The following is a 27,177-nucleotide window of genomic DNA, read 5'->3' on the forward strand; positions in this document are numbered from 1 at the left end:
CCTACACCCAAAATGACAAAACCTAAAGCCGAGACCCTAAACCATAAGACCTCAACCCCAAACCATTAACCCTAAATCCTAAACCCTACACTCGAAACCCTAAACCCTACACTCGAAACCCTAAACCCTAAATCACAACCCATGAACCCTAAGCCACAAATAGTAAAGCCCAACACTAAATGCTAAACGCTAAACCCTAAACCCTAAACCGTAAATCCTAAACCCCAAACCCTAAAGCCTAAAGCCTAAACTCTAAAGCATAAACCCTAAACCATAAACCCTCAACCCTAAACCACAAATCCTACACCGTAAACCCTAAACCACAAACCCTATAGCCTTAACCCTAAACCATAAACCCTGAACCCAAATTATAATCTCCAAACCCTAAACCGTAAACCCTAAATCCTAAACCCTAAACACTAAACCCTGAACCCTAAACCTAAACCCTAAACCTAAACCCTAAACCCCATACCATAAACCCTAAACCATAAATCCTACACCCAAAACCACAAACCCTAAAGCCTAGACTCTAAACCATAAACCCTAAACCATACACCCTAAACCCTAAAATCAAAACTATAAACCCTAAACCAAAAATCCTAAACCCTAAACCCTAAACACTAAACCCTAAACCGTAAACTATAAACCACAAAACCTAAAGCCCAACACTAAACCATAAACCCTAAACCCTAAAACATAAACCCTAAACCCCAAACCCTAAAGCATAAACCCTAAACCTAAACGTCAAAACCCTAAACCACAAACACTTAAAGTTAAACCCTAAACTATAAACCATAAACCCTAAACCATAAACCCTAAACCCTAAACCCCAAACAATAAATCCTAAATCCTAAACCCTACAACATAAACACTAAACCACAATCCCTAAAGCCTAAACCCTATACCATAAACCCTCAACCCCAAATCATAAACCCTAAGTCCTACACCATAAACCCTAACTAAAGCATAAACCATCAATCTCAAATCCTAAACCACAAACCCTACACCCTATACCCTAAACCACAAACCCTAAAGCCTAAATCCTAAACCATAAACTCTCAACCCAAACCATAAACCCTAAACCCTACACCCTAAACCCTAAACCATAAACCCTAAAGCCTAAACCCTAAATCATAAACCCTCAACCCCAAACCATAAACCATAAAGCCTAAACCATAAACCATAAACCCTAAACCATAAATCCACAACCCTAAACTCTAAACCCTAAACCCTAAACCCTAAACCCTAAATCCTAAACACTAAACCACAAACTCCAAACACTAAAACATAAACCCTAAACCACAAACCCTAAAGCATAAATCCTAAACCACAAACCCTAAAGCATAAACCCTAAACCATAAACCCTCAACCCTAAACCCTAAACATTAAATCCTAAATCCTAAACCCTACAGCATAAACACTAAACCACAATCCCTAAAGCCTAAACCCTAAACCATAAGCCCTCAACCCCAAATTATAAACCCTAAATCCTACACCCTAAATCCTAAACCACAAACCCTAAAGCATAAACCCTAAACCCTAAACTATAAACTGTCAACCCCAAACCCTAAACCACAAACCCTACACCCTATACCCTAAACCAGAAACCCGAAAGCCTAAACCCTAAACCATAAACCCTCAACCTAAACCATAAACCCTAAACCCTACACCCTAAACCCAAAACCACAAATCCTTAAGCCTAAACCCTAAATCATAAATCCTCAACCCCAAACCATAAACCCTAAACCCTAAACCCTAAATGCTAAACCCTAAACCCTAAACCATAAACCATAAACCCTAAACCATAAACCCACAACCCTAAACTCTAAACCCTAAACCTTAAACCCCAAATCCTAAACACTAAACCACAAACTCCAAATCCTAAACCATACACCCTAAGGCCTAAACCATAAACCCTAAACACTAAACCCTAAATCCTAAACTCTAAACCCTAAACCACAAACTCTAAAGCCTAAACCCTAAATCATAATCCATAAACCCAAAGCCACAAACCCTAAAGCCCAAATACTAAACTCTAATCCATAAACCCTAAAACTTAAACCCTAAACCCCATTCCCTAAAGCCTAAACCCTAAACTCTAAAGCCTAAACCCCAAACCATAAACACTAAAGCCTAAACACTAAATTATAAAGGCTAAACCCTAAACCATAAACCCCCAACCCCAAACCATCAACCCTAAACTCTAAACCCTGCACCCTAAACCCTAAACCACAAAACCTAAATCCTAAACCCTAAACCATAAACCCTGAACCCAAATCATAATCCCCAAACCCTAAAATATACACCCCAAATCCTAAACCCTAAACACTAAACCCTAAACCCCAAACCATAAACCCTAAACCATAAAATATAAACCCTAAACCCTAAATCACAAACACTAAAGCCTAAACGCTAAACCCTCAATGCCAAACCATAAACCCTAAACCTTAAACCCTAAAACCTAAAGCCTAAACCCTAAAGCCTAAAGCCTAAACCACAAACTCGTCTAAACTTTAAATCATAAACCCTCAACCCTAAATCATACACCCTATGCCCTAAACCACAAACCCTAAAGGCTAAAGCCTAAACCCTCAAACCATAAACGCTTAAACCCAAACCATAAACCCTAAACCATTGATGAGCAGATAATTTATACGCTTTTTGGCATTGTTTGTATATAGTTTTTAGAATGATTTGATTAGTTTTTAGTATATTTTAATTAGTTTTTAAATAAAAATCATATTTCTAGACTTTACTATGAGTTTGTGTGTTTTTCTATGATTTCAGGTAATTTCTGGCTGAAATTGAGGGACTTGAGCAAAAATCAGATTCAGAGGTTGAAGAAGGACTGCAGATGCTATTGAATTTTGACCTCCCTGCACTCAAAGTGGATTTTCTGGAGCTACAGAACTCCAAATGGCGCGCTCTCCATCGCGTTGGAAAGTAGACATCTAGGAATTTCCAGCAATATACAATAGTTCATAATTTATTCGAGTTTAGATGACGCAAACTGGTGTTCAACGCCAGTTCCATGTTGCATTCTGGAGTTAAACGCCCGAAACAGGTTGCAAAGTGGAGTTAAATGCTAGAAACAAGTTATAAACTGGCGTTCAACTCCAAGAAAGACCTCTCCACGTGAAAGCTTTAATGCTCTGCCCAAGCACACACCAAGTGGGCCCCAGAAGTGGATTTCTGCATCATTTACTCATTCCTGTAACCCTAGTAACTAGTTTAGCATAAATAGGACTTTTTACTATTGTATATCTATCTTTTGTTCATCTTAGGACATTTAGTTCTTAGATCTTGGGGGCTGGCCTCTCGGCCATGCCTGGACCTTACTCTTATCTATTTTCAATGGTAGAGTTTCTACACACCATAGATTAAGGTGTGGAGCTCTGTTGTTCCTCATGAATTAATGCAAAGTACTATTGTTTTTCTATTCAATTCAAGCTTATTCCTGTTCTAAGATATTCATTCGCACCCAAGAACATGATGAATGTGATGATTATGTGACGCTCATCACCATTCTCACCTATGAACGCGTGCCTGACAACCACTTCCGTTCTACATGAAGATGAGATAAAATGAGTATCTCTTAGATATCTAATACAGGGGACCGAGTCCGAGATATTAGAGTCTTTGTGGTATAAGTTAGAACCCATGGATGGCCATTCCCAAGATCCAAAAAGTCTAAACCTTGTCTGTGGTATTCCGAGTAGGATCTGGGAAGGGATGGCTGTGATGAGCTTCAAATTCGCGAGTGCTGGGCGTAGTGATAGACGCAAAAGGATAGTAAATCCTATTCCAGTATGATCGAGAACCGCCAGGTGATTAGCCATGCAGTGACAGCGCATTGGACCATTTTCACAGAGAGGATGGGATGTAGCCATTGACAATGGTGATGCCCTACATACAGCTTGCCATGGAAAGGAGTAGGAATGATTGGATGAAGACAGCAGGAAAGTAGAGGTTCAGGAGGAACGAAAGCATCTCTATACACTTATCTGAAATTCTCACCAATGAATTACATAAGTATTTCTATCCTAGTTTATATTTTATTTATATTTTTATTATCAATTCACCATAACCATTTGAATCCGCCTGACTGAGATTTACAAGGTGACGATAGCTTGCTTCAGGCCGACAATCTCCGTGGGATCGATCCTTACTCACGTAAGGTTTATTACTTGGACGACCCAGTGCACTTGCTGGTTAGTTATGCGAAGTTGTGACAAAGTGTGATTCACGTTTGAGAGAACCAAGTCTTTGGCGCCATTGTTGATAATGGCAATTTTGCAAACCAAGTTTTTGGCACCGTTGCCAGGGATTGTTCGAGTTTGGACAACTGATGGTTCATCTTGTTGCTCAGATTAGGTAATTTTATTTTAATTTTAAGCTTTTTGTTTTTATTATTTTTTTTATTTTCAAAAAATTTTCAAAAAAAATAAATAAATAAATAATATTTTCAAAAATAAATTATTCTATGCTTCAGAATTTTTGAAAAAGGAATTATAGAATTTCATGAGATATGTTGAAGCCTGGCTGGCTGTAAAGCCATGTCTAAATTCTTTTGGACTGAGGCTTCTTCTTCACATGCTTGAACTATGTATGCTGAAGCTTGGCTGGCCATTGGCCATGTCTAGTGTTTTGGACCGGAGCTTTCACTGAAAGCTTGGCTGGTTAGTGAGCCATGTCTAATTCCTGGACTGGAGCTTTAGATTAACATTGCAAGATTCCTGGAATTCTCATTAAAAATTTTGAAATCCTTATTTCCTTTTTCAAAATAATTTTCGAAAAATATACAAAAAAAATTTAATAAAATTATAAAACAAAAAATAATTTGATGTTTCTTGCTTGAATCTAGTGTCAAGTTATAAGTTTGGTGTCAATCGCATGTTTATCTCTTTCTTGCATTTTTTCAAAAATTCATGCATTGCATTCTTCATGATCTTCAAGTTGTTCTTGGTAAGTCTTCTTGTTTGATCTTCATATTTTCTTGTTTTGTGTCTTTTCTTGTTTTTCATATGCATTTTCAATTTGTTAGTGTCTAAAGTTTGAAAATTTCTATGTTTCGTGTCTTGCATGTTTTTCTTTTCTTAAAAACATTTCAAAAATAAGTCTTGATGTTCATCTTGATCTTCAAAGTGTTCTTGGTGTTCATCTTGACATTCATAGTGTTCTTGCATGCATCATTTGTTTTGATTCATAATTTTCATGCATTGAGTCTTTTTGATGTTTTTCTCTTTCTTCATTAAAAATTCAAAAATCAAAAAAATATCTTTCTCTTTTTCTTCTCATAAAATTCGAATATTTGAGTTAACTTTTTCAAAAATTTTTAAAAATTTAATTGTTTCTTATGAGTCAAATCAAATTTTCAATTTAAAAATGCTATCTTTTTCAAATCTTTTTCAAAAATCAAATCTTTTTCATTTTTTCTTTCATATTTTCGAAAATTTCAAATTGATTTTCAAAATTTTTTTTCTTATTTTGTTTCATAATTTCAAAATCTTTACTAACAATTAATGTGATTGATTCAAAATTTTTTTAAGTTTATTACTTGCCTAGTAAGAAAGGTTCAATCTTTAAACTCTAGAATCATATCTTTTTAGTTTCTTGTTAGTCAAGTAATCAACTTTGATTTAAAAAATCAAATCTTTTTAAATTTCTTTTTCAAATCTTTTTCAAATCTTTTTCAAAATAAATTTCAATCACATCTTTTTCAAAATTAATTTCAAAATCTTTTCTAACTTCTTATCTTTTCAAAATTTAATTTTCAAATCTTTTTCAATTAACCAATTAACTTTTTTGATTCTTATCTTTTTCAAAACTACCTAACTAACTCTCTCTCTCTAATTTTCGAAAATCACCTTCCTTTTTTTTTAAAATTCCTTTTTAATTAATTAATTGCTTTCAATTTAATTTAATTTCATTTTTCTTTCTAATTTTCGAATTTTAACTTTAATTTTTAAATAAAAACAAAAATATTTTTATTTTATTTTGTTTAATTTTTGAATTCTCTCATCTCTCATCCCCTTCTTTTTATTTATTCATCTACTAACACCCCTCTTTCACTCAAGAATTTGAACCATTCCTCTCCCCTGTGTTTGGATTCTCACCTTTTTCTTTTTGCTACTCTTCTCTTTTTATACTTATATTAGGAATCTCTATACTGTGACATAGAGGATTCCATATTTTCTTTTCTGTTTTCTTCTTTTTCATATGAGCAGGAACAAGGATAAAAACATTCTTGTTGAAGCTGACCCTAAACCTGAAAGGACTCTGAAGAGGAAGCTAAGGGAAGCTAAAGCACAACTCTCTGGAGAAAATCTGACAAAAATTTTTGAAAAAGAAGGAGACATGGCCGAAAATAATAACAATGCAAGGAAAATGCTTGGTGACTTTACTGCACCAAATTCCAACTTACTTGGAAGAAGCATCTCAATCCCTGCCATTGGAGCAAACAATTTTGAGCTTAAACCTCAATTAGTTTCTCTGATGCAACAGAATTGCAAGTTTCATGGACTTCTATCAGAAGATCCTTTTCAGTTCTTAACTGAATTCTTGCAGATCTGTGATACTGTTAAGACCAATGGGGTTGATCCCAAGGTCTACAGGCTTATGCTTTTCCCGTTTGCTATAAGAGACAAAGCTAGAATATGGTTGGACTCTCAACCTAAAGACAGCCTGAACTCTTGGGATAAGCTGGTCACGACTTTCTTAGCCAAGTTCTTTCCTCCTCAAAAGCTTAGCAAGCTTAGAGTGGATGTTCAAACCTTCAAACAGAAAGAAGGTGAATCTCTCTATGAAGCTTGGGAGAGATACAAGGAACTGACCAAAAAGTGCCCTTCTGACATGCTTTTAGAATGAACCATCCTGGATATATTCTATGATGGTCTGTCTGAGTTATCAAAGATGTCATTGGACCATTCTGCAGGTGGATCCATTCACCTAAAGAAAACGCCTGTAGAAGCTCAAGAACTCATTGACATGGTTGCAAATAACCAGTTTATGTACACTTCTGAAAGGAATCCTGTGAGTAATGGGACGCCTCAGAGGAAGGGAGTTCTTGAAATTGATACTCTGAATGCCATATTGGCTCAGAATAAAATATTGACTCAGCAAGTCAATATGATCTCTCAAAGTCTGAATGGATTGAAGGAATCATCCAACAGTACTAAAGAGGCATCTTCTGAAGAAGAAGCTTATGATCCTGAGAACCCTGCAATAGTAGAGGTGAATTACATGGGTGAACCCTATGGAAACACCTATAATCTCTCATGGAGAAATCATCCAAATTTCTCATGGAAGGATCAACAAAAGCCTCAACAAGGCTTTAATAATGGTGGAAGAAACAGGTTTAGCAATAGCAAACCTTTTCTATCATCCACTCAGCAACTGACAGAGAATTCTGAGCAGAACCCATCTAGCTTAGCAAATATAGTCTCTGATCTATCTAAGGCCACTGTGAGTTTCATGAATGAAACAAAGTCCTCCATTAGAAATTTGGAGGCACAAGTGGGCCATCTGAGTAAAAGAGTCACTGAAACTCCTCCTAGTACTCTCCCAAGCAATACAGAAGAAAATCCCAAGAGAGAGTGCAAGGCCATTGATTTGACCATCATGGCCGAACCTATAAGGGAGGGGGAGAACGTGAATCCTAGTGAGGAAGACCTCCTGGGACGCTCAGTGACCAATAAGAAGTTTCCCTTTAAGGAACCAAGGGAATCTGAGGCTCATCTAAAGACCATAGAGATTCCATTGAACCTCCTTCTGCCCTTCATGAGCTCTGATGAGTATTATTCTTCTAAAGAGAATGAAGATGTTATGAAGAACAAGTTGCCAAGTACCTTGGTGAAATCATGAAGCTGATGGCCAAATTATTTGGTAATGAGATTTGGGAAGATGAACCTCCCTTGCTCACCAATGAATTAAATGCATTGGATAAGCAGAAATTATCTCAAAAGAAACAAGATCCTGGTAAATTCCTAATTCCCTGTAACATAGGCACCATGACCTTTGAGAAGGTTCTGTGTGACCTAGGGTCAGGAATAAACTTAATGCCACTCTCTGTAATGGAGAAACTTGAGATCTTTGAGGTGCAAGCTGCCAGAATCTCATTAGAGATGGCAGACAACTCAAGAAAACAGGCTTATGGACTAGTAGAGGACGTGTTAGTAAATGTTGAAGGCCTTTACATCCCTGCTAATTTCATAATCCTAGACACTGGGAAGGATGAGGATGAATCCATCATCCTTGGAAGACCCTTCCTAGCCACAGCAAGAGCTGTGATTGATGTGGACAGAGGAGAGTTGATCCTTCAACTGAATGAGGACAACCTTATGTTTAAAACTCAAGGATCTCCTTCTGTAACCATGGAGAGGAAGCATAAAAAGCTTCTCTTACTGCAGAGTCAACCAAAGCCCCCACAGTCAAACTCTAAGTTTGGTGTTGGGAGGCCACAACCAAACTCTAAGTTTGGTGTTGAACCCCCACATTCAAACTTTATGTTTGGTGTTGGAAGGTTCCAACAATGCTCTGAACATCTGCGAGGCTCCATGAGAGCTCACTGTCAAGCTATTGACATTAAAGAAGTGCTTGTTGGGAGGCGACCCAATGTTATTTAATTATATCTATTTTATTTTTATTGTTATCGTGTTTTATTAGGTTGATGATCATGTGGAGTCACAAAAACTACTGAAAAATCAAAAACAAAATGAAAAACAGCATTAAAAATAGCACACCCTGGAAGAGGAGCATTCTGGCGTTTAACGCTAGAAACAAGCACCAAGCTGGCGTTTAACGCCAGAAACAAGCATCTACCTGGCATTAAACGCCAGAAACAGGCTACATTTGGGCGTTTAACGCCAGAAATAGGCAGCAGTCTGGCATTAAATGCCAGGATTGCATAGCAAGGGCGTTTTACACGCCTAAGTGGAGCAGGGATGTTAAGTCCTTGGCCCCACAGGATCCCCACCACTTTTTCTCTCCTCTCCACACCTTTTCATAACTCTCTTCCCCAAATACCCTTCACCAATAACCTCAATCACTCTTCCCCATCACCTCTTCACTATTCACATCCATCCACTCTTCCCCATAAACCCCACCTACCTACAAAATTCAAACTCTTTTCCCTCCCAAACCCAACCCTAATGGCCGAACCCTAATCCCTCCCCTCCTATATAAACCCCTCATTCCTTCTTCATTTTCACACAACACAACCCTCTCTTCTCTCCCTTGGCCGAATACACCTTCTCCCTCCATCTCCTCCTTCTTTTTCTTCTTCTCCTTCTTTCTTTCTTCTTTTGCTCGGGGACGAGCAAACATTTTAAGTTTGGTGTGGTAAAAAGCATTGCTTTTTGTCTTTTTCCATAACCATTAATGGCACCTAAGGCCAGAGAAACCTCAAGAAAGAGGAAAGGGAAGCCAATTGCTTCCACCTCTGAGCCATGGGAGATGGAGAGACTCATCTCAAAGGTCCATCAAGACCACTTCTATGAAGTTGTGGCCAAGAAGAAAGTGATCTATGAGGTTCCTTTCAAGCTCAAAAAGAATGAGTATCCGGAGATCCGACTTGAGATCCAAAGAAGAGGTTGGGAAGTTCTCACCAACCTCATTCAACAAGTCAGGATCTTAATGGTTCAAGAGTTCTATGCAAACGCATGGATCACTAGGAACCATGATCAAAGTCTGAACCCGAATCCAAAGCATTGGCTTACCATGGTTCGGGGGAAATACTTAGATTTCAGTCCGAAAAATGTAAGGCTGGTGTTCAACTTGCCAATGATGGAAGAAAACGCACGCCCCTACACTAGAAGGGTCAATTTTGATCAAAGGTTGAACCAAGTCTTCATGGACATATGTGTAGAAGGAGCTCAATAGAAAATTGACTCAAGAGGCAAGCCGGTTCAATTGAGAAGACTGGACCTTAAGCTTGTAGCTAGAGGATGGTTGGAGTTTATTCAACGCTCAATCATTCCTACTAGCAACCGGTCTGAAGTTACTATAGACCGGGCCATCATGATCCATAGTATCATGATTGGGGAGGAAGTAGAGGTTCATGAGATTATACCTCAAGAGCTCTACAAGGTGGCTGACAAGTCATCCACTTTGGCATGGTTAGCCTTCCCTCACCTCATTTGCCACCTATGCAATTCGGCTGGGATTGACATAGAGGGAGACATCCTCATTGAAGAGGATAAGCCCATCACTAAGAAAAGGATGGAGCAAACAAGAGATCATGGACCTCAACAAGAGCATGAGGAAATTCCTCACCATGAAATCCCTGAGATGCCTCAGGGGATGCACTTTCCTCCACAGAATTATTGGGAGCAAATCAACACTTCCTTAGGAGAATTAAGTTCCAACATGGGACAACTGAGGATGGAGCACCAAGAGCACTCCATCATCCTCCATGAGATTAGAGAAGACTAAAGAGCTTTGAGGGAGGAGCAACAAAGACAAGGAAGAGACATAGAGGAGCTCAAGAGCACCATTGGTTCTTTAAGAAGACGAAGACGCCACCCTCACTAAGGTGGACCCGTTCCTTAACTCCTTGTTCTTATTTTCCTGTTTTTCGTTTACTATGCTTTATGTTTATGTTTGTGTCTGATTACATGATCATTAGTATTTAAGTGTCTATGCCTTAAAGTTATGAATGTCCTATGAATCCATCACATCTCTTAAATGAAAAATGTTTTAATTACAAAAGAATAAGAAGTACATGGTTTCGAATTCATCCTTGAAATTAGTTTAATTATTTTGATGTGGTGACAATACTTTTTGTTTTCTGAATGAAAGCTTGAACAGTGCATATGTCTTTTGAATTTGTGGTTTATGAATGTTAAATATGTTGGCTCTTGAAAGAATGATGAAAAAGGAGAAATGTTGTTGATAATCTGAAAAATCATAAAACTGATTCTTGAAGCAAGAAAAAGCAGTGAATGCAAAAGCTTGGAGAAAAAAAATGTGAAAAAAATGGCAAAAAAAAGAGAAAGAAAGAAAAAGAAAAAGCAAGCAGAAAAAGCCAAAAGCTCTTTAAACCAAAAGGCAAGAGCAAAAAGCCAATAGCCCTTAAAACCAAAAGGCAAGGGTAATAAAAAGGATCCAAGGCTTTGAGCATCAGTGTATAGGAGGGCCTAAAGGAATAAAATCCTGGTCTAAGCGGCTAAACCAAGCTGTCCCTAACCATGTGCTTGTGGCGTGAAGGTGTCAAGTGAAAGCTTGAGACTGAGCGGTTAAAGTCAAGGTCCAAAGCAAAAACAAAGAGTATGCTTAAGAACCCTAGACACCTCTAATTGGGGACTTTAGCAAAGCTGAGTCACAATCTGAAAAGGTTCACCCAGTTATGTGTCTGTGGCATTTATGTATCCGGTGGTAATACTGGAAAACAAAGTGCTTAGGGCCACGGCCAAGACTCATAAAGTAGCTATGTTCAAGAATCAACATACTGAACTAGGAAAATCAATAACACTATCTGAATTCTCAGTTCCTATAGATGCCAATCATTCTGAACTTCAAGGGATAAAGTGAGATGCCAAAACTATTCAAGAGGCAAAAAGCTACTAGTCCTGCTCATCTGATTGGAGCTAAGTTTCACTGATATTTTGGAATTTATAGTATATTCTCTTTTTTTATTCTATTTGATTTTCAGTTGCTTGGGGACAAGCAACAATTTAAGTTTAGTGTTGTGATTAGCGGATAATTTATACGCTTTTTGGCATTGTTTTTATATAGTTTTTAGTATGATTTGATTAGTTTTTAGTATATTTTATTAGTTTTTAAATAAAAATCACATTTCTGGACTTTACTATGAGTTTGTGTATTTTTCTGTGATTTCAGGTATTTTCTGGCTGAAATTGAGGGACTTGAGCAAAAATCAGATTCAGAGGTTGAAGAAGGACTGCAGATGCTGTTGGATTCTGACCTACCTGCACTCAAAGTAGATTTTCTGGAGCTATAGAACTCCAAATGGCGCGCTCTCAATTGCGTTGGAAAGCAGATATCCAGGGTTTTCCAGCAATATATAATAGTCCATACTTTGCCCGAGTTTAGATGACACAAACTGGCGTTCAACGCCAGTTCCATGTTGCATTCTGGAGTTAAACGCCAGAAACAGGTTGCAAAGTGGAGTTAAACGCCAGAAACAGGTTATAAACTGGCGTTCAACTCCATGAAAGACCTCTCCACGTGAAAGCTTCAATGCTCAGCCCAAGCACACACCAAGTGGGCCCCAGAAGTGGATTTCTGCATCATTTACTCATTCCTGTAACCCTAGTAACTAGTTTAGCATAAATAGGACTTTTTACTATTGTATATCTATCTTTTGTTCATCTTAGGACGTTTAGTTCTTAGATCTTGGGGGCTGGCCTCTCGGCCATGCCTGGACCTTGCTCTTATGTATTTTCAACGGTAGAAACACACCATAGATTAAGGTGTGGAGCTCTGCTGTTCCTCATGAATTAATGCAGAGTACTATTGTTTTTCTATTCAATTCAAGCTTATTCCTATTCTAAGATATTCATTCGCACCCAAGAACATGATGAATGTGATGATTATGTGACGCTCATCACCATTCTCACCTATGAACGCATGCCTGACAACCACTTCCGTTCTACATGAAGATGAGATAGAATGAGTATCTCTTAGATATCTAATACAGGGGACCGAGTCCGAGATATTAGACTCTTCGTGGTATAAGTTAGAACCCATGGATGGCCATTCCTGAGATCCGGAAAGTCTAAACCTTGTCTGTGGTATTCCGAGTAGGATCTGGGAAGGGATGGCTGTGACGAGCTTCAAACTCGCGAGTGCTGGGCGTAGTGACAAACCCAAAAGGATAGTAAATCCTATTCCAGTATGATCGAGAACCGCCAGATGATTAGCCATGCAGTGACAGCGCATTGGACTATTTTCACAGAGAGGATGGGATGTAGCCATTGACAATGGTGATGCCCTACATACAGCTTGCCATGGAAAGGAGTAGGAATGATTGGATGAAGACAGCAGGAAAGCAGAGGTTCAGGAGGAACGGAAGCCTCTCTATACGCTTATCTGAAATTCTCACCAATGAATTACATAAGTATCTCTATCCTAGTTTATATTTTATTTATATTTTTATTATCAATTCACCATAACCATTTGAATCCGCCTGACTGAGATTTACAAGGTGACCATAGCTTGCTTCAGGCCGATAATCTCCGTGGGATCGACCCTTACTCACTTAAGGTTTATTACTTGGAAGACTCAGTGCACTTGCTGGTTAGTTGTGCGAAGTTGTGACAAAGTCTGATTCACGTTTGAGAGCACCAAGTCTTTGGCACCATTGTTGATGATCGCAATTTCGCAAACCAACCATACACCATAAACCCTAAACCACAAACCCTAAAGCCTAAGGACTTAATCCTAAACCCTAAACACTAAACCCTAAACCACAAACCCTAAAGCCCAAACACTAAACACTAAACCCTAAATCCTAAACCTTAAACCCTATACCCTAAACACTAAACCCTAAACCACAAACCCTAAAGCCCAAACACTAAACACTAAACCCTAAATCCTAAACCTTAAACCCTAAACCCTAAAGTCTAAATCCTAAAGTCTAAACCTTAAACCCTAAACCACAAACCCTAAAGCCTAAAGACTAAAGCCTAAACCACAAATACTAAAGCCTAAATTCTACACTATAAACTACAATCCCTAAATCATAAACCCTCAAACCCAAACCATAAGCCCTAAACCCTAATTTCTACACCGTAAACCCTAAACCACACACCCTAACGCCTAAATCCTAAACCATAAACCCTAAACCTTACACCATAAACCCTAAACCACAAACTCTAAAGCCTAAACCCAAAACCATAAACCATCATCCCTAAACCATAAACCCTAAACCCTACACTCAACACCTTAAACCATAAACCACGAATCATAAAGCTTAAACCCTAACCTATAAACCCTAAACCCTAAACCATAAACCCTCAACCCCAAACCATACATCCTAAACCATAAACCCTACACCCTAAACCCTAAACCACAAACCCTAAACTGTAAACCCTAAACCATAAACCCTCAAACCAAAACCATAAACCCTAAACCCTAAACCCTACACCCAAAACAATAAAACACAAACCCTAAAGCCTAAACCCTAACTATAAACACTAAACCCTAAACCCTAAACCCTCAACCCCAAATTATAAACCTTAAACCATAAACCCTAAACTATAAATCCTAAGGCCTAAACCACAAACCATAAACTTTAAACCCTAAATCCTAAACCCTAAACCCTAAACCACAAACTCTAAAGGCTAAAGGCTAAACCCTAAATCACACCCCATAAACCCTAAGCCACAAACCATAAAGCCCAAACACTAAACCCTAAACCATAAATCCTAAAACCTAAACCCTAAACCCTAAACCCCAAACCCTAAACCCTAAACCCTAAACCACAAACACAAAAACCTAAACTCTAAACTTTAAACCCTAAACCCTAAATTATAAACCCTCAACCCCAAACCATAAAACCTAAACCCTAAACCCTACACCCTAAATCCTAAACCACAAACCCTAAAGCCTAAACCCTTAACCATAAACCATCAACCCCAAATCATAAACCCTAAACCCTAAACCCTACACCCTAAAGCATAAACATTAAACTATAAACCCTAAACCCTAAACCATAAACCCACAACCCCAAACCATAAACCATAAACCCTAAACCCTACATCCTAAACCACAAAACCTAAAGACGAGATCCTAACCATAAACCCTCAACCCCAAACCATAAACCCAAAACCCTAAACCCTTAACCACAAACCCTAATGCCTAAACCCTAAACCACAAACACCCATAAACTATAAACCCTAAACCTTAAACCATAAACCCTCAACCCCAAACCATAAACGCTTAACCCTAAACCCTATACCGTAAAACCTAAATCACAATCCCTAAAGTCTAAACCCTAAACTATAAACCCTCAACCCCAAACCATAAACGATAAACCCTAAACCATAAACCCTAAACCATTAACCCTAAACCCTAAACCATAAACCATAAACCCTAAAACCTAAATCCTCAACCCTAAACCCTAAACCTTAAACCACGAACCCAAAAGCCCTAACATTAAACCCTAAGCCATAAACCCTAAACATAAACCCTAAACCCGAAATCCTAAACTCTAAACCACAAACTTGTCTAAACTTTAAACTGTAAACCCTCAACCCCAAACCATAAACCCTAAACCCTACATCCCAAGCCCTAAACCCCAAACCATAAACCCTAAACCCTAAACCATAAACCCTAAAGCCTAAACCTTAAAGTCTAAACCCTAAACCCTAAACCACAAATCATAAAGCCTAAACCCTAAAGCCTAAACCCTAAACCATAAACACTAAAGCCTAAATTCTATACTATAAACTATAAACTCTAAACCATAAACCCTCAAACCCAAACCATAAGCCCTAAACCCTAATCCCTACACCGTAAACCCTAAACCACATACCCTAACACGTAAAACCTAAACCATAAACCCTAAACCCTAAACCTTACACCCTCAACTCGAAACCATAAACCCGAAACCCCAAATCCTACACCCAAAACCATAAAGCACAGACCATAAAGCCTAAAAACAAAACTATAAACACTAAACCCTAAACCATAAACCCTCAACCCCAAACCATAAACCATAAACCCTAAACTCTAAACCATAAATCCTAAGGCCTAAACCACAAACCCTAAACTAACCCTAAAACCTAAACCCTAAACCCTAAACCACAAACTCTAAAGCCTAAAACCTAAATCACAACCCATAAACCCTAAGCTACAAACCCTAAAGCCCAAACACTAAACCCTAAACTATAAACCTTAAAACCTAAACCATAAACCCTAACCCCAAACCCTAAAGCCTAAACCATAAGCCCTAAAGTCTAAACCCTAAACAATAAACCTTAAACCTTAAACCCTAAACCCCAAACAATAAACCCTAAACACTAAACCCTACACCCTTTACCCTAAACAACAAACAGTAAAGCCTAAACCCTAAACCATAAACCATCAACTCCAAATCATAAACCCTACACCGTAAACCATAAACCATAAACCCTCAACCCCAAACCATAAACCCTAAAACCTAAACCATACACCCTAAACCACAAAACCTAAAGCCAAGACCCTAAACCATAAGCCCTCAAACCCAAACCATTAACCCTAAACCCTAACCCCTAGACCCAAAACCCTAAACCACAAACCCTAAAGCATAAACTCTAAATCATAAACCCTCAAACCCAAACCATAAACCCCAAACCATAAACCTTAAAACCTAAACCCTAAACCACAAACCATAAAGCCTAAACCCTAAACCCTAATTCCTAAACACTAAACCCTAAAGCCCAAATACTGAACACTAAACAATAAACCCTAAACCCTAAACCTAAACCCTAAACCCTAAAGTCTAAACCCTAAACCTCAAACACTAAAGCCTAAACTCTAAACTATAAAGCATAAACCCTAAACCATAAACCCTAAACTATAAACCCTCAACCCCAAACCATAAACGATAAACCCTAAACCATAAACCCTAAACCATTAACCCTAAACCCTAAACCATAAACCATAAACCCTAAAACCTAAATCCTCAACCCTAAACCCTAAACCTTAAACCACGAACCCAAAAGCCCTAACATTAAACCCTAAGCCATAAACCCTAAACATAAACCCTAAACCCGAAATCCTAAACTCTAAACCACAAACTTGTCTAAACTTTAAACCGTAAACCCTCAACCCCAAACCATAAACCCTAAACCCTACATCCCAAGCCCTAAACCCCAAACCATAAACCCTAAACCCTAAACCATAAACCCTAAAGCCTAAACCTTAAAGTCTAAACCCTAAACCCTAAACCACAAATCATAAAGCCTAAACCCTAAAGCCTAAACCCTAAACCATAAACACTAAAGCCTAAATTCTATACTATAAACTATAAACTCTAAACCATAAACCCTCAAACCCAAACCATAAGCCCTAAACCCTAATCCCTACACCGTAAACCCTAAACCACATACCCTAACACGTAAAACCTAAACCATAAACCCTAAACCTTACACCCTCAACTCGAAACCATAAACCCGAAACCCCAAATCCTACACTAAAGCCCCTTTGATTGTGCACAGCCCCTGCCACGAGACACCTAATCGAAGACGCGCCTTCCTCTTATCTTTTTGATAATTCAACATCCAGTTCATAGAGAACTGCCTACTCCCACCTCGACCGATAAAGAGATCTAAGGCTTCTTTGAAGAAAGTAAAGCAGGAATAGATGGCCTGCCCTAGCTCAGTAAGCAAGTGCTACAAACCTTTGAAACTTTTGAAACTAGAGTAAAGGTACCTAGGGACAAAAAATGCTAGGTTGTGAGGAAGTGAATCGGTTCTTACCTGACAGTTCCTAGAATTGGACAAAAGGGTTTTGCACGTGAATCAGAAAAGGAAGAATAAGATCTTGTCGCAATTGAATCCGTAACTGCTGCTATGGAGTCTGCAGTGGGAATAAGCGCCTAGAAGAGAGCTTTCGCTGGCTTTTTCTTACTATGCTATGAGGATGGATGTAGATAGAAGTCGTCTCTTTGCCAGGGAATTAGCAGAGCAGCTTCCACTCCTCCCTTCGATAAGCTTCCCTTTTTGGGCACTGGACCTAGTTACCGCTCCATGGGAACATCTATAGATTCCGCTATCGGGAAAGTCAGGCATGGAATCACGCTAAGGTAAGGTTTCTAATCCATCTAGAATAGGATCTACTCTATCTATTTGATTTTCCACTTCTGCCTGGCTGACTGAATAAAGAAATGGAACTATAGCTAAGACTGATCGATGAACCTTCTCTCTCCTTGATTTGTCTAGTTCTATTTTGACTAATCCGAATCTGTGGACTGAGTGAGTAGCTAACTCAAATATTCGATTTTAGGATATAGGAGTCTTCGCACCGAGAAAATCTTTTGTGAATCTCGTTATCTCCACGGTTAAGGGCAGAATCACACCTTGGGGAAGCGCTACGAAAGGGAGCTAGCTAAGGCAGCTACTTGAAGCTATACTCAAAGAAGGCCTACGCTTGACTTGTTCCTCCATTTGATAGTTCCGTTCCAGCTAGCGAGAGCACTACTTCAGGATAGCACTTGTTACAGGATTGACCTCACTTTGCCAAGTTTGAGGCTCTTCTTCTTTTGATTCTTTCTTCTTTCTGTTCGTTCACCTGAGCGAATTCTTTACTTGCTTTCGGTCTGGCCTATTTGCTGTTAGAAGGGAAGCCTGAGCACAGTAGCAGGTAAAGAGAGAGGGATTGCTCGGCAGGGAAGACGGGAGAATATCCAAACCCGAATCACAGACAGGCCCTCGACTCTATATACAAGAAAATAGTGAACTAAGGGGATCACAACGGCGAAGGGGGCCAATCGAGGAGACTGGAGGAGCTGGATGCAGTGATTCGGAAGTAGCGAATCGTCTTCTTTGAAGTTTTTCAGGGGAGTGGCTATCAAGCCCTTTATTCGGCTATTCAGAAAATTATGTATAGAAAGTTGACTTATTTCTTCATTAAGGTCCTCTTCCACTGAGAAACTAAGGTCCACTGAGAGCGAAAGCGATGTGCTCCGATGAAAGCCTTGCGGGTCTAAAGCGGCCCTTTACTCAATGAATAGGAAATATGACCACACACAATAAGAATCCCCGCGATCTGGGGCATGAAGCAGTTGGCTCTCAATAGGAATTCTCCATAGCATGACTAGGCAATCAAATTGATTGAGACAAGCAAGCCGGTTCCCCATGACGAATCAATTGTGTCGGGCGAAAGGCCGGGGCAGGAATGCGGTAGGCGGTGGTCCGGTTGACAAAGAGAATAGAAAGTCTACGGTTAGGTAAAATAATATCCAACAAAGACCATAATTACATACATAACATAGTCATAGCGGAAACTATCAAAACGAGTAAGCTAGATTGCCTATGCCTAAAGCCTGTCTACTCCTAACAAGTCTAAAGATAGAAGTGACTTTCTATTCTAATAGTATGGCTGGAATCAGGTTCTCCTATGCGGCTGGCTTTATGCTTTTTTTAGTCAAGAAGTTACCGTCAAAGAGAGAGCCATGGCTGCTCACACATTGTTAGAGCGGGAAGGGTTTATATTCATTTCGCGTTGCATGAACCTTTCTATGGGTTGTTTGGCTATTAGATTCGCACAGACAGGCAAAAAGGGCTTCTAGCCTACTAGTTAAGTAACAGCAGTTGTGGTTTCTTAGAATCATCCTCAGAGGGAGCCCATTACAGCACCGGGATACAACACATAAAGGCAAATCATTGTCAAGTCTTATCGTCAGGTTTGAGACTAAGATTCGAGCATTGAATCGACAGAATTGGCATTTAAAGCCAAGATGGTGTAAGTGATTAATAACTAATCTTCCCTTCGTCGCTGTAAGTGGAATGCCCTGAAACTCTTCCTGAAATAGGGACTCGAAATCTAATACAGCCATTAGGAGAGATCCCGGCAGAAGATACTTGGGCATTCCAATTCAGTAGTATTCTTCGCAACAAGTCTTATTCCTATTGCTTCTAGCCCCATTACATACCTAGCCATTTCAAATCTATCTATTTGAGACCAAATCCTATGACCACATTCTCCTTTTTGTTTCGATCTGACATTCATTCAGAAAGCGAAGAACTTCTTTTTTAATCAATATATGTATAGATAGTTAGAAATCTCGGATTTGATTTGAACCAACGCTCATCAACGGATCACGACGTGAACTGTCAACCGCTCTACCACCGAGCTACCGAGACGGAAGGGAGGGACTGATTGAGACATGGAAGCCTATAAAGTGAGTCCGCTCATAAGAACAGTCAGGCTATCTTAGTCTCATCATGTGCCCTTATTAAATTGAAGAAACCTATCGAACCACTCAGGGACCCCTCGTTATGGATAGGTCTGGAAGAGCATGGGAAAGAAAGATCATCTTATTCCTTTAGTCAACCATGATTCTATTATGTTTTACAGCTATTCATTTGATTGACTCTGTTCCGAAGGTCCTCAGGAATCACTCTTAGGCTCGGGGATGCAAAAATCTCTAAATGATAGACAACGATTCCCTAATGAGACGAACTGACCGCATTTATGAAGAAATCTTGTCCGAAGGCTTCAATCCATTAGCCCAGCTTTCTTGTGGGCGGAATGTTCTCATTTCAAAAGTGAAGCATGGATGTGCGAGAAACTAAGATCAGAGGCCGGCAGCGGTAGTTACATGATCTGAGGAGAGGAATTGAATGCACAGTTAGCAAGAGAAAGGAAAGATAAGAGGAGGTCTTTATTCAGATAGTTTGTAAGTGTTAATCAGACATTACAAAGGAATCAACAATAGGTGGTTCCTCGACAACGGGCAGTAACAGACTAGGTTTGTTACATGCACGTGTTGCCATGTCCACGACACGAAAAGCTACTCCAAACCTAAAGACATCTGGGTCGATAGATTTGGAAAACCATGTGTCAGTGTACACAGGGGCTTCAAAGAAATCACCTAGAGAAACAGGCCTGGTATAAAGAAGCGAATACCATTTTAGATAAGACAGATACTGTCGCATCCACCCTTGCATGACAGAGTACTCATTGAACTCTGCCATACCAGGATAGGCGAAAACCTCAATGGGAGGAACCTTGAGCTCTTTTGGAGCAAAATGTTCAAGAAGGGCGTGAACCAAAGCGCCCACACATTGAGGAGGTATCGGTCTACCTAAAACGATAGACAAGGAAGTCTCCAATGAGAAACACTTAGTGTAGAACATTAGGAGCATAACCAACAGCCGTCTACCACGCTTTCCATGCGTGGGACAACCAATTGGTCGCGAAGCAGCCTTGAAGCCAAATCCACCAATTCTCAGTAAGGTAGATAACCGAACTGACTTCGGCATGGATATAACATAGTTATACCATCCTATTGGAGATTTGACATCAGCAGCTTTACGCATTGACACAGGAGACAGATCAACTGTCAAATTGTCAACACGAAAGCGCTTGGCAAATTCACAAGCGCCTACGGGCGACCGTATGCTTTTAGCCGCAGACACCTTAACCCCCAACCTCTGCACCAAGGTTTCATACCTTGAAGCGACCTTCGGGTCGGCAATGACTACGTCATCACCGAGCACGGCGTATTTCTTAAATACCTTGCCTGGATACTCCTGTTCTGCCGCTACCCACACCACTAAGTGGTGAGATAGAGCAAAGAGTGGCCAGGAAGATCGGTACCCGAGAGGTTGACCAGCAATAAAGCTGACCAATGTTCTCTTCTTGACAAAGGCTACCTGGAAGATATTTATAGCAAGTGCAGAATTAACCGCACTTGAAGCAAAAGACCTTCCAAATAGGACCTGCGTCAGCTCGAACAGCAGAAGTAAAGGCCAGCGATCAGTCGCCGCCTTTAAATCTACTGAACAGATGACACCAGTCGAACCCTCTAGTCGATCAAGAGGAGAAAGTTGATCATAAGTGCCGTCCATCGGAATTCTCCGAAGACATGTGGCCAACCAATCGTGGAAAGGGGCCAAGAGGCATTGATTGATGTAGTTTCCTACAGCAAATAGCCTCCTCTTCCCGTCTCCCGTACAAGCAGCACACAGGCGACCAGTATTGGAAGGTATCTTCATCTGCGATGTAGTTAGTAGATACGGTCCAATACGGGCCTCAAACCATTCTAGCGACGCGTTGACAATTCTTGTTGATTGCGTCGTGTCGAATGGATAAAGTGTGTAGGGCGGCCAGAGACAACCTTGAGAAAACTGCTCGCCTCTTGCGTGAACAAAGTTCATCAAGTCGGCAAAAGCAGCCAATTCTGAAAAGAAACAAGGTAGGAGTGAACGACAAGATGTAAATCTCCGAAGAGGTTTACCTTTCTCATCGCCACTCTTTCTCAAGAGATCTCTGTACCATGCCCAGCTAGGCACACTTTTCCATGTGGGTTCAAACACTAATCCTTGGTTAAGAGGAATAGTGTTCAAGCCAGGGATGTACCTCGTTAGTAAATCTTTAAAGTAAGGTTTCATTTCAGAAATAACTTCTTTAACAGATTCTAACGGGGTAGGAGTAACAATCGAGTCAAACAGGGACTTGTCAACCTTCTTGGCTAAAGGTATTAACCTTGAAACCGTGAAGAAAGACATGTACAACTGAATAACAAGATGGTTACCCTCACGGATCTTACGTCTATGAAAAGACGGTATAATCCGCGGCAACCCTGACCTTGTAAGGGATACAGCAGGGGATAGGTCCACTGGGATAGAATCCCGAGCGACAAAGCGCTGAAGACAGACTCTCGACTGCTTTAAATACAAAGCAAGAAAGAGCCAGCCTGAGCGCTTCCCTAATCTCATACAAGCCGCCCAGAACAGATGTGCAGCTATACACTGCTCCTTTGTCAAACCATATGTGAGTGATAACATCACGGTTTTAAATCGTGACATCATCACCCGGGAGCTTTCTAAGGCTCCCTGCCAAGAGACTTTGACGAGGTTTAATGCGCGGTTTGGAAATCAAACTGAATATTTCATAATAACCAAATCACTCATTAAACCAAAGAGTCAATCATCTCTACTCATCTCTATGGTCAGGATCTTGTCCGACCAAGGAATGGCACTTAGTGGTTCTAAGTGCCATTCCTTATCACAAGCTCATGTTTCTACGATCTCAATCTGTATTTACTTAAATGATGCTATAAATCTCCATCAAACTTTCTTGTAATTTCTAATTGAACAAAAGCGAGGAGCGAACTGCGCCCCAAACTTCATTTGTCTTCGCCATCATGACATGGAATTATGGGCTGTTGGAGGAAGGTGTCCAATTCCGGAGCAATCGACTACAGCAACGATTCCCTCTTATTGGTAAAGTTTTCAGTCTCTATCGAGAGAGAGAGTCAAGGGTAAGATAAGGCAAGTGTAGGATTGTAAAAGCCGTTTCAAGACAGGTCTATCTCTGAAAATGGAGTGCACTGTCGCCGTTGAGCTTTGTGAGAAAGAAGAACCTCCGCTACATCCTGAGAACAATGGATCGACGAAGAAGGTGAAGATAAGAACTGAGGAAGAAGATCCCCCTCCCGTTGTTGAAATTTAGGAGGAAGAAGTGGATAATGGCTCTGAAATGATCAGCGAAGAAGGAAGGGATAATAAGGATATGGTGCAGGCTGAACCTCCTGAGGTTGAATCGATATCTCCCCCCTTCAAAGATAACCTACTAAACAAAGACTTTCCCAACTCCATGCTCACGGAGGAGGTAGTTGTGACAGACAAAGACGTTGTTGTGGTGCAGGAGGAAGTAATGCCCTCTATCCAGTTCTCCTCTCGCATAGACGACTTGCTCAATCAAAGCATGAGACTTGCTGTTGTTGTAAAGCAGCTTGTAAGATCCATGGCGAAGGCTTCATGACAAAATAATGAACCTCTGGAAGCGGACTGTACCTCTTCAACTAGCCGATCTTGAAGGTGACTCTTTCATTGTAAAGTTCCAGAAAGCCCAAGACTATCAGAATGCTCTGCTTGGAGGACCCTGGTTAATCTTTGGTCACTATTTAAGGGTGCAACCCCGGCAACCTTCCTTCTCGCCGCTCAATCTAAGGATCCATAAAGTCTTTGCGTGGGTTAGACTTCCGGGACTGCCCTAGCGTTATTATCAGTCGAGCTGAGGGCAAATTCACAGCAAGGTTATTAGGATGAATATTGATTAGAAGATGGAAATTGGAGATAGAGGCCGATTTGCTCGTCTAGCGTTCATTATTGATCTCTCTAAACCGCTAGTTTCCAAAATCAAAGTCGATGATCATGCCTTGAGGGTTGAATATGAATGGCTCCCTACTATCAGTTACCATTGTGTGAGATATGGACACCTTGAGGACAACTGCCCTAAGAAGAAAGGCGAGTTGCCACCGGAGACTGCCCAACCTCAAGCTGTCGGGAATATCGCCAAGGGAGAGAGGTAGGGCCCTTGGATGCAGGTCCAAAGGCGGGAGATCTGACAGGGCTAGAAAAAAGCTGATCAATGAGAGTCAGCCACCTAGTGAAATTACGGGGTCTAGGTTTGACGTCCTAGCCTCCTCGGAGAACTCACTTCAGACTCTAAGAGAGGGACAAGAAGGAGACTCAAGAGGCGTCAGACAGATTAGCTATGTTATTCCTGGGACTTCAAAAGCCTCGCCTAGGGAGCCAAAAGTCAAAGATGACAAAAGGCAAAAAAGCTGCTCCACCCAGATCAAACTGCCAATCCAGCTCTCCCAAGGCCTCGTCCAGCCAACCCAGGACAGACGCGTCTATCACGAAAAAGGTTTGGCATCCCCTCCAATGCGTACAAGGCTAGGCAGTATCTCGACTGGTAAGGAGAAAGTACGCTCTCCCTCACTCAATCAAGAGAAGCATTCGGCCGTTGTAGTTCAATCGGCTAGGCTTGCTTGAAAAAGCCATTGAGGGACCCGCGAAGAAGAGTGATGCGCAAGCAAAAGAGGATCAGCCAGCTCAGATCCACGTGCTATCTAATTTATCCACGCGGAAAGAGAAGATGCCCTCCGGATAAAGGGCTTTCGTCTCCAGGGGTGAAACTACAAAGGGGCCTCAAAGTGAAGAATGTCCAATTTAAGTCCTTTACCCCGATAGAATCAAATTAATGAAAATCTCTAGATGAACTTAACGAGGAAAGGGTCATAACGGACAGAAAAAGAATGAAGAAAGCTCCAAGATGGAGCACTAATCCCCCTCTCTCTCATGAATATGTCTCTCTTGGTCTGGAACTGCCAAGGTGCAGCTTCATTCCTGTCCTTCGTGATGGATTAGTTGATTGATATTGTCCTTCTTCTCGGCCATCTATGGGAGCCCAAAGCCCACTGAAAGGAAATTCTTCTGGCAAGACCTTTCAGCCATCATGATGAACATGTCCCTTCCATGGCTCCTAGCTGGAGATTGGAATGCTACTATAACTTCTGAGGACAGGAAAGGTGGAGCCCGAGGTACTAGGCCTTCCTCTTCTTCTTTTCAAAACTTCGTGCAGATGAAGGGCTTAATCGATTTTGGCTATGTAGGCACAAATTCTACTTGGAGAAGGGGGACTAGACTGGCAAGGTTGGATAGGGCCTTGGCGAGCGATGAATAGGCCACACTTTTCCCTGATTCGGTCATCCATCATCTACCAAAGCTTAAATTAACCGATGTAAGCCTATCCACTCTTACTGTGAGGGTTTCCGGTGTGCTAAAATAAATGGCGGAGAATGCGCTGTGAGGAAGGCCTGGCCTCTTCGGCAACTATTGAATACAATACGGTCTACTGCTATTTCTTTAGGGGAAGGAATTACCGGGACGAAGCCAATCACACATTTCTACTTTCGACCAGGTTTTTATATCCACATCTGAGGAAGAGCAGGGATAATCGTAGACTAAGAAGAGAGGACGTAAACACATTCATTGAATTGGACAGCTTTGTTAGCAAGAAGCGGTTAGCGGAACTCAGTTCCACGAGCTACTTCTTTGAAGTCTTTTTCTGGGACTAGAGGCCTTTGGGATTGATGCCGAGACTAGATTCGAAACTAGAGATTGCTCTTCTTCTTATTCACACTGAAAGTGCGCAATAAGGAATGGCGGGATGGATTACTTGTCTATAAAGGCTGGGCATCTCAGGGAAATGTTAACCACATAGGGATGCCTTCAGTCTCTTTCCGGACCTACTCATCGAAAGATGCCCAAGCTCTTTGATAGAAGAAGCTTCAAATGCGCAGTTAGGACAAAAAGGCTATTTGCAAGAAGTAGCTGTGAGAATGCCCTCAGTCTATATAGGCTGTAAGGAAAAAGGCAAGTAGGCAAAAAAGATTAAGGACCTTCGACTGCTTGAATAAGCTAATAACAGATCTTTTGCGTCTTTCTACATATTAGATCTATAAAAGAAAGCAGCTCCTCGCATCCCCAACTACGAGTGCCACATAACATCATAGTAGGCATCCGTAAGAAAGCCGTGTTGAATAGCCTCATCCCCAAGCACTGCCCGAACAAGGTCGGGCATGGTCTATTCCGGGGGTAATACCCTCCCGGTTTCATGCACACACCTCGTGTATTCATTACAAAGATTCGCAAATAATTGGTCCAAGTCAGGTGGAGCACTCTGCGCGTCGGACGCTGTTTCCGAATTAGTTGAAGTTGATGAAGAAGGGAAGGAAGTATCCATGAGAAAGTCCATATCGCTCCGAGTTGCATTACCATAGACTATGATGTCCATTTGGTTCCTCATTTTTCTTTTTCCTATCGTGAGAATTCTGCTCCCCCCAACAAGAGGAAAGACTTCTTTGTTGTCAATCGCCGGTTGGGTTTACCAATCGAGAAAGACATGGGACTTTTTGGGCATTACAGTTCCAAATAGCATGATTTTCGATCTCGTACCGCTTGCTTCTATCTATAGAAAGATTCTCCTCTCCAACTGAACTACTACCAGAAAAACTGCTGACCTATTCACTACCAAGATTGACCTGAGTATCCGCCTTCATGCTTACACGTCCCCTTCATCCTCCTTGGTCCTTCCATCCCTGTTTTTTTTCCTCACGCTTCTCTTCCTAGGCCTTTCGGTTTCCCTTTCAGAAGTAAGCGAGTGCTACGCCTCCCTGTAGAGTCTATTTCAAACGAGTTGTGATTTGTTGTTACAAAACAAAATCCATCATAATGTATGGGAACTTTTCTTTATCGTTGATAGGCTTCTCGATCTTAGCGGATCATTGACCTCTCTCCGGCTCCGTTTCGGTGCACTCTTGGCCCGCCGCCTTCTCAATCGGGATAACTGTCAAGATTAGCCTACCGATGGATTCAGACAGATAGAATCCATTACTTACGTCATTTTTGGAAGGATTGAATTTCGCTGATCGGATCGCCACACCGGATGTCTTTCTTACAAAGAAAGAGGAAAGGGGCGAAGTGCTAGTTTGAATTGAACCAACGGACTGTTCAGTCAGATAAAGAATTCCATCAATTCAGTAAGAAGAAAAGCCCGAGGCTTATCAGCGGACCATATGAAAAAAAGATAGAAGAAACTCTGCTGAAGTAGGGATTAGGGGTAGCTCCCTTGTCGACCAAGGAAAGCGGGTCAGTTGATTGGCAAGCCGACTGATACAGCCCCTTCTTCTGCTACGGTTGAATCAGATAAAGC

The 27,177-nt window shown here is 40.7% G+C and overlaps 1 non-coding gene across 1 annotated transcript; it reads right to left on the reverse strand.

The window, feature by feature from the left end:
- Positions 1-6,750: 6,750 nt before the first annotated feature.
- On the reverse strand, positions 6,751-6,858 carry LOC112781994 (small nucleolar RNA R71). Its single transcript, XR_003192739.1, has one exon. It is a non-coding gene; the product is annotated as a small nucleolar RNA R71 (small nucleolar RNA).
- Between the last annotated feature and the right edge of the window lie 20,319 nt (positions 6,859-27,177).

This window comes from Arachis hypogaea, chromosome 19, assembly GCF_003086295.3.
Source record: "Arachis hypogaea cultivar Tifrunner chromosome 19, arahy.Tifrunner.gnm2.J5K5, whole genome shotgun sequence".
NCBI lineage: Eukaryota > Viridiplantae > Streptophyta > Magnoliopsida > Fabales > Fabaceae > Arachis > Arachis hypogaea.